Genomic DNA, 8,923 nt, shown 5'->3' with positions numbered 1-8,923 from the left:
GTGGCGTAAGCTAGAATGATGGCGGCATTCAAGAGAATCCGGAAAGTCTAAACCTTGTCTGTGGTATTCCGAGTATGATTCAATGATTGAATGACTGTGACGAGCTTCAAACTCGCGAGTGCTGGGCGTTAGTGACAGACGCAAAAGGAGGGTGAATCCTATTCCAGCATGATCGAGAACCGACAGATGATTAGCCGTGCTGTGACAGAGCATGTGAGCATATTTTTCACTGAGAGGAGGGGATGTAGCCACTGACAACGGTGATGCCCTTGCATAAAGCCAGCCATGGAAAGGAGTAAGACTGATTGGATGAAGATAGCAGGAAAGCAGAGGTTCAGAGGAACGAAGGCATCTCCATTCGCTTATCTGAAATTCTCACCAATGAATTACATAAGTATTTCTATCCCTATTTTATTATATTAAATTCGAAAACACCATTATCAATTTATATCTGCCTAACTGAGATTTGCAAGGTGACCATAGCTTGCTTCATACCAACAATCTCCGTGGGATTCGACCCTTACTCACGTAAGGTATTACTTGGACGACCCAGTGCACTTGCTGGTTAGTTGTATCGAAGTTGTGAACCATGGTATTGGCACCATGTTCTTGGCGCCATTGCCAGGGAAAGAAAGAGCCGTAAATTTTACATAATCAAAGTGTAATCACGATTGCGCGTACCAAGTTGCTCACGTTGCCAGGGATTGTTTGAGCCTGGACATCACAATTTCGTGCACCAAGTTTTTGGCGCCGTTGCCGGGGATTGTTTGAGTTTGGACAACTGACGGTTCATCTTGTTGCTCAGATTAGGTAATTTTCTTTTTATTTTATTTTCAAAAAAAATTTCAAAAATATTTCTAAAATTTTCTCTTCTGTTTTCGAAAATAATATAAAAATGTTTTCAAAAATTTTATTCAAAATTTTTAAGAATGAATTCTATTGTTTCATGAAGCATGTTGAAGCCTGGCTGGCTGTAAAGCCATGTCTAATTCCTTTGGGAATGAGTATGTCAGGCGTGTCATGTCTGAATTACATGCTGAAGCTTGGCTGGCCATTGGCCATGTCTAGTGTTTTGGACCGGAGCTTTCATTGAAAGCTTGGCTGGCTAGTGAGCCATGTCTAATTCCTGGACTGAAGCTTTAAATTAAGAATGCAAGATTCCTAGAATTCATATTAAAAATTTTGGAATCTTTATTTTCCTTTTTCAATTAATTTTCGAAAAATACCAAAAAAAAATTAGAAAATCATAAAAATCAAAAATATTTTTCTGTTTCTTGTTTGAGTCTTGAGTCATGTTATAAGTTTGGTGTCACTTGCATATGCATCTTGCACTTTTCGAAAATTTCATGCATTCATAGTGTTCTTCATGATCTTCAAGTTGTTCTTGGTAAGTCTTCTTGTTTGATCTTGATGATTTTTTGTTTTGTGTCTTTTATTGTTTTTCATATGCATTCTTGAATTCTTAGTGTCTAAGCATTAAAGAATTCTAAGTTTGGTGTATTGCATGTTTTCTTTGCGTTAAAAATTTTTCAAAATTGTGTCTATGATGTTCATCTTGACATTCATAGTGTTCTTGGTGTTCATCTTGACATTCATAGCATTCTTGCATGCATCACATGTTTTGAATTTCATGCATTGCATCTTTTTAGTGTTTTTCTCTCTCATCATAAAAATTCAAAAATCAAAAAAATATCTTTCCCATTTTCTCTCATCAAATTCGAAAATTTGGATTGACTTTTTCAAAAATTTTTAAAATCAAGTTGTTTCTTATGAGTCAAATCAAATTTTCAATTTGAAAATCTTATCTTTTTCAAAATCTTTTTCAAAAATCAAATCTTTTTCAAAATTCTTGGTTATTTTCGAAAATTTCAAAAATATTTTTCAAAAATCTTTTTCTTATTTTTATATCAAATTTTCGAAAATAACATAATCAATTAATGTTTTGATTCAAAAATTTGAAGTTTGTTACTTGCTTGTTAAGAAAGATTCAAACTTTAAGTTCTAGAATCATATCTTGTGATTTCTTATGAATCAAGTCATTAATTGAGATTTTAAAAAAATCAAATCTTTTTCAAAACTAATTTCTAAAATATCTTCTTATCTTACCTTTTTCAAAAAGTTGGTTTCAAAATATCTTTTCTAACCTCCTAACTTCTTATCTTTTCAAAATTTGTTTCAACTAACTAACTAACTTTTTGTTTGTTTCTTAACTTTTTCAAAACTACCTAACTAACTCTCTCTCTCTAATTTTCGAAAATATCTTCCCTCTTTTTCAAAAATTTCTTTTTAATTAACTAATTATTCTTATTTTTTATTTTTGATTTTAAAAATTTTCGAAAAATACTAACACTTTTCAAAAACCATTTTTGAAAATCACTAATTCTTTTTCAAAAATATTTTTCGAAATTTCTCCCTCTCCCATCTTATTCTATTTATTTAGTCATCTACTAACATCTCATCTCACATCTCTGCCATCCTCACAGTTGTGTTTCTTTCTTTACATCACACTCTTTGTCTCCCTCTTTTCTTCCACTCACAAAGGGATCCCTATACTGTGGTATAAAGGATCCATATTATTATTATTTTTTTTTTCTGTGCCCTCTTCTTTGTCATATGAGCAGGAGCAAGGACAAGAATATTCTTGTTAAAGCAGATCCAGAACCTGAAAGGACTCTGAAGAGAAAATTAAGAGAAGCTAAATTACAACAATCCAGAGATAACCTTTCAGAAATTTTCGAACAGGAAGAGGAGATGGCAGCCGAAAATAATAATAATGTAAGGAAGATGCTTGGTGACTTTACTGCACCTAATTCCAATTTACATGGAAGAAGCATCTCCATTCCTGCCATTGGAGCAAACAATTTTGAGCTGAAACCTCAATTAGTTTCTCTGATGCAGCAGAACTGCAAGTTTCATGGACTTCCATCTGAAGATCCTTTTCAGTTCTTAACTGAATTCTTGCAGATATGTGATACTGTTAAGACTAATGGAGTAGATCCTGAAGTCTACAGGCTCATGCTTTTTCATTTTGCTGTAAGAGACAGAGCTAGATTATGGTTGGATTCTCAACCCAAAGACAGCCTGAACTCTTGGGATAAGCTGGTCACGGCTTTCTTAGCCAATTACTTTCCTCCTCAAAAGCTGAGCAAGCTTAGAGATGATGTTCAAACCTTCAGACAGAAAGAAGGTGAATCCCTCTATGAAGCTTGGGAAAGATACAAACAGTTGACCAAAAAGTGTCCTTCTGACATGCTTTCAGAATGGACCATCCTGGATATATTCTATGATAGTTTATCTGAGCTATCAAAGATGTCACTGGACACTTCTGCAGGTGGATTCATTCACCTAAAGAAAACGCCTGCAGAAGCTCAAGAACTCATTGACATGGTTGCTAATAACCAGTTCATGTACACTTCTGAGAGGAATCCTGTGAGTAATGGGACGCCTATGAAGAAGGGAGTTCTTGAGGTTGATACTCTGAATGCCATATTGGCTCAGAATAAAATATTGACTCAGCAAGTCAATATGATCTCTCAGAGTCTGCATGGAATGCAAGCTGCATCCAACAGTACTCAAGAGGCTTCTTATGAAGAAGAAGCTTATGATCCTGAGAACCCTGCAATAGCAGAGGTGAATTACTTAGGTGAACCTTATGGAAACACCTATAACTCATCATGGAGAAATCATCCAAATTTCTCATGGAAGGATCAAAAGCCTCAACAAGGCTTTAATAATGGTGGAAGAAACAGGTTTAACAATAATAAACCTTTTCCATCATCCACTCAGCAACAGACAAAGAACTCTGAACAAAATGCTTCTAATTTAGCAAATCTAGTCTCTGATCTATCCAAGGCCACTGTGAGTTTCATGAATGAAACAAGGTCTTCCATTAAAAATTTGGAAGCACAAGTGGGCCAGCTGAGTAAAAGGATCACTGAACTCCCTCCCAGTACTCTCCCAAGCAATACAGAAGAGAACCCAAAAGGAGAGTGCAAGGTCATTGACATAAGCACCATGGCCGAACCTACAAGGGGAGTGGAGGACGTGAATCCCAAGGAGGAAGACCTCCTGGGACGTCCAGTGACCAATAAGGAGCTTCCCTCTGAGGAACCAAAGGAATCTAAGGCTCATCAAGAGACCATAGAGATTCCATTGAACCTCCTTATGCCCTTCATGAGCTCTGATGAGTATTCCTCTTCTGAAGAGAATGAGGATGTTACTGAAGAGCAAACTGCCAAGTTTCTTGGTGCAATCATGAAGCTGAATGCCAAATTATTTGGCATTGATACTTGGGAAGTTGAACCTCCCTTGTTTATCAATGAACTAAGTGATCTGGATCAACTGACATTGCCTCAGAAGAGATAGGATCCTGGAAAGTTCATAATACCCTGTACCATAGGCACCATGATCTTTAAGGCCCTGTGTGACCGTGGTTCAGGAATAAACCTCATGCCCCTCTCTGTAATAGAGAAACTGGGAATCTATGGGGTGCAAGCTGCTAAAATCTCATTAGAGATGGCAGACAGTTCAAGAAAACAGGCTTATGGACAAGTAGAGGACGTGTTAGTAAAGGTTGAAGGCCTTTACATCCCTGCTGATTTCATAGTCCTGGATACTGGAAAGGAAGAGGATGAATCCATCATCCTAGGAAGACCTTTCCTGGCCACAGCAAGAGCTGTGATTGATGTTGACAGAGGTAAAATAGTCCTTCAATGGAATGAGGACTCCCTTGTGTTTAAAACTCAAGGATCTCCCTCTGCAACCATGGAGAGGAAGCAGAAAAAGCTTTTCTCAAAGCAGAGTCAACTAGAGCCCCCACAGTCAAACTCTAAGTTTGGTGTTGGAGAGTTTCAACAATGATCTGAACATCTGTGAGGCTCCATGAGAGCCCACTGTCAAGCTATTGACATTAAAGAAGCGCTTGTTGGGAGGCAACCCAATTTTTATTTATCTAACTATATTTCTCTTAGTTATATGTCTTTGTAGGTTCATGATCATGGGGAGTCACAAAATAAATATAAAAATTGAAAACGGAATCAAAAACAGCAGAAGAAAAATTACACCCTGGAGGAGCATCTGTCTGGCGTTCAGCGCCAGAACAGAGCATGGTTCTGGCGCTGAACGCCCAAAATAGGCAGCTTCTAGGCGCTGAACGCCAGAACAGGCTTGGTTCTGGCGTTCAACGCCAGAAATGGCACACAAATGGGCGTTGAACGCCCAAAATGGCCACCAACCTGGCGCTGAACGCCCAGAGTTGTGTGCAAAGGCATTTTTATATGCCTAATGGGTGCAGGGATGTAAATCCCTGAACACCTCAGGATCTGTGGACCCCACAGGATCCACTCAGGATCTGTGGACCCCACAGGATCTCCACCTACCTCCACTCACTTCTTCTCACCACTCTCTTTCACACAACCCCATAAACACTCTTCCCCAAAAACCCTTCACCAATCACCTCAAACTCTCTTCCCCATCACCTCTTCACCACTCACATCCATCCACTCTTCCCCATAAACCTACCTCATAAACTCCACCTACCTTCAAAATTCAAAACCAATTTCCCACCCAAACCCACCCATATGGCCGAAACCTTTCCCCCCTCCCTTCCCTATATAAAGCCCTCCATTCTTCATCAAATTCACACAACACACCCCTCTACACCCTTCTTGGCCGAACCACATCACCGTCTCCCTCTCCTCCATTTCTTCTTCTTCTTCATCTATTCTTTCTTTTATTGCTCGAGGGCGAGCAAAATTCTAAGTTTGGTGTGGTAAAATCATAAGCTTTTTGTCTTTCCATTACCATTGATGGCACCTAAGACCGGAGAATCCTCTAGAAAGGGGAAAGGGAAGACAAAAGCTTCCACATCCGAGTCATGGGAGATGGAAAGGTTCATCTCCAAAGCCCATCAAGACCACTTCTATGATGTTGTGGCCAAGAAGAAGGTGATCCCCGAGGTCCCTTTCAAACTCAAAAGAAATGAGTATCCGGAGATCCGACATGAAATTCAAAGAAGAGGGTGGGAAGTTCTAACAAATCCCATCCAACAAGTCGGCATCCTAATTGTTCAAGAGTTCTATGCCAATGCATGGATCACCAAGAACCATGATCAAAGTAAGAACCCGGATCCAAAGAACTATGTTACAATGGTTCGGGGGAAATACTTAGATTTTAGTCCGGAAAATGTGAGGTTGGCGTTCAACTTGCCAAACATGGAAGAGAATGCACGTCCCTACACAAGGAGAGTCAACTTTGATCAAAGGTTGGACCAAGTCCTTATGGACATATGTGTAGAAGGAGCTCAATGGAAGGTTGACTCCAAAGGCAAGCCGGTTCAACTAAGAAGATTGGACCTCAAGCCTGTAGCTAGAGGATGGTTGGAGTTCATTCAATGCTCAATCATTCCCACTAGTAACCGGTCTGAAGTTACTATAGACCGGGCCATCATGATCCATAGTATCATGATTGGAGAAGAGGTGGAAGTTCATGAGATTATACCTCAAGAACTCTACAAGGTGGCTGACAAGTCCTCCACTATGGCAAGGTTAGCCTTTCCTCACCTCATTTGCCACCTATGCAATTCGGCTGGGATTGACATAGAGGGAGATATCCTCATTAAAGAGGACAAGCCCATCACTAAGAAAAAGATGGAGCAAGCAAGAGAGCCCAATCATGGAGCTCAAGAGGCGCATGAAGCTCATTTACATGAGATCCCGGAGATGCCTCAAATGCACTTTCCTCCACAAAATTATTGGGAGCAAATCAACACCTCCCTAGGAGAATTGAGTTCCAATATGGGACAACTAAGGGTGGAACATCAAGAGCACTCCATCATGCTTCATGAAATAAGAGAAGATCAAAAAGCAATGAGGGAGGAGCAACAAAGGCAAGGAAGAGACATAGAAAAGCTCAAGGACATCATTGGTTCCTCAAGAAGGAAACGCCACCATCACTAAGGTGGATTCATTCCTTGTTCTTATTTCTTCTGTTTTTCGTTTTCTATGTTGTGTGCTTATCCATGTTTGTGTCTTCATTATATGATCATTAGTAGTTAGTAACTTTGTCTTAAAGTTATGAATGTCCTATGAATCCATCACCTCTCTTAAATGAAAAATGTTTTAATTCAAAAGAACAACAAGTACATGAGTTTCGAATTTATCCTTGAACTTAGCTTAATTATATTGATGTGGTGACAATGCTTCTTGTTTTCTGAATGTATGCTTGAACAGTGCATATGTCTTTTGAAGTTGTTGTTTAAGAATGTTAAATATGTTGGTTCTTGAAAGAATGATGACTAGGAGACATGTTATTTGATAATCTGAAAAATCATAAAAATGATTCTTGAAGCAAGAAAAAGCAGCAAAGAACAAAGCTTGCAGAAAAAAAAAGGGGGCAAAAAAAATAGAAAAAAAATAGAAAGAAAAAGAAAAAGCAAGCAGAAAAAGCCAATAACCCTTAAAACCAAAAGGCAAGGGAAAATAAAAAGGATCCCAAGGCTTTGAGCATCAGTGGATAGGAGGGCCTAAAGGAATAAAATCCTGGTCTAAGCGGCTAAACCAAGCTGTCCCTAACCATGTGCTTGTGGCGTGTAGGTGTCAAGTGAAAACTTGAGACTGAGCGGTTAAAGTCAAGGTCCAAAGCAAAAAAAAAATGAGTGTGCTTAAAAATCCTGGACACCTCTAATTGGGGACTTTAGCAAAGCTGAGTCACAATCTGAAAAGGTTCACTCAATTATGTGTCTGTGGCATTTATGTATCCGGTGGTAATATTGGAAAACAAAGTGCTTAAGGCCACGGCCAAGACTCATAAAGAAGCTGTGTTCAAGAATCATCATACTGAACTAGGAGAAACAATAACACTATCTGAACTCTGAGTTCCTATAAATGCCAATCATTCTGAACCTCAATGGATAAAGTGAGATGCCAAAACTATTCAAGAGGCAAAAAGCTATAAGTCCCGCTCATCTGATTGGAGCTATGTTTCATTGATAGTTTGGAATTTATAGTATATTCTCTTCTTTTTATCCTATTTGATTTTCAGTTGCTTGGGGACAAGCAACAATTTAAGTTTGGTGTTGTGATGAGCGGATAATTTATACGCTTTTTGACATTGTTTTTAGTATGTTTTTAGTAGGATCTAGTTACTTTTAGGGATGTTTTCATTAGTTTTTATGTTAAATTCACATTTCTGGACTTTACTATGAGTTTGTGTGTTTTTCTGTGATTTCAGGTATTTTCTGGCCGAAATTGAGGGACTTGAGCAGAAATCAGATTCAGAGGTTGAAAAAGGACTGCTGATGCTGTTGGATTCTGACCTCCCTGCACTCAAAGTGGATTTTCTAGAGCTACAGAACTCGAAATGGTGCGCTTCCAATTGCGTTGGAAAGTAGACATCCAGGGCTTTCCAGCAATGTATAATATTCCATACTTTGGCCAAGAATAGTAGACGTAAACTGGCGTTAAACGCCAGCTTTCTACCCAAATCTGGCGTCCAGCGCCAGAAAAGGAGCCAAAACCAGAGTTGAACGCCCAAACTGGCACAAAAGCTGGCGTTCATCTCCAGGAATGACCTCTACACGTGTAACACTCAAGCTCAGCCCAAGCACACACCAAGTGGGCCCCGGAAGTGGATTTATGCATCAATTACTTACTTCTGTAAACCCTAGTAGCTAGTTTATTATAAATAGGACCTTTTACTAGTCTTTTTGACCATCTTTGATCAGTTGTATGCTATCTTAGATCACGTTTGAGAGCTGGCCATCTCGGCCATGCCTGGACTCTCACTTATGTATTTTTAACGGTAGAGTTTCTACACTCCATAGATTAAGGTGTGGAGCTCTGCTGTTCCTCAAAAATTAATGCAAAGTACTACTATTTTCTATTCAATTCATCTTATTTCGCTTCTAAGATATCCATTCGCACCC

The 8,923-nt window shown here is 39.0% G+C and overlaps 1 non-coding gene across 1 annotated transcript; it reads right to left on the bottom strand.

Annotated features, from left to right (window-relative positions):
• Positions 1-3,147: 3,147 nt before the first annotated feature.
• On the bottom strand, positions 3,148-3,255 carry LOC112746561 (small nucleolar RNA R71). The gene has a single exon (XR_003174440.1). It is a non-coding gene; the product is annotated as a small nucleolar RNA R71 (small nucleolar RNA).
• Positions 3,256-8,923: the final 5,668 nt, after the last annotated feature.

The sequence above is a fragment of the Arachis hypogaea genome, chromosome 14 (genome assembly GCF_003086295.3).
Source record: "Arachis hypogaea cultivar Tifrunner chromosome 14, arahy.Tifrunner.gnm2.J5K5, whole genome shotgun sequence".
Taxonomy (NCBI): domain Eukaryota; kingdom Viridiplantae; phylum Streptophyta; class Magnoliopsida; order Fabales; family Fabaceae; genus Arachis; species Arachis hypogaea.
This window is presented reverse-complemented; position numbering and strand designations above follow the sequence as displayed.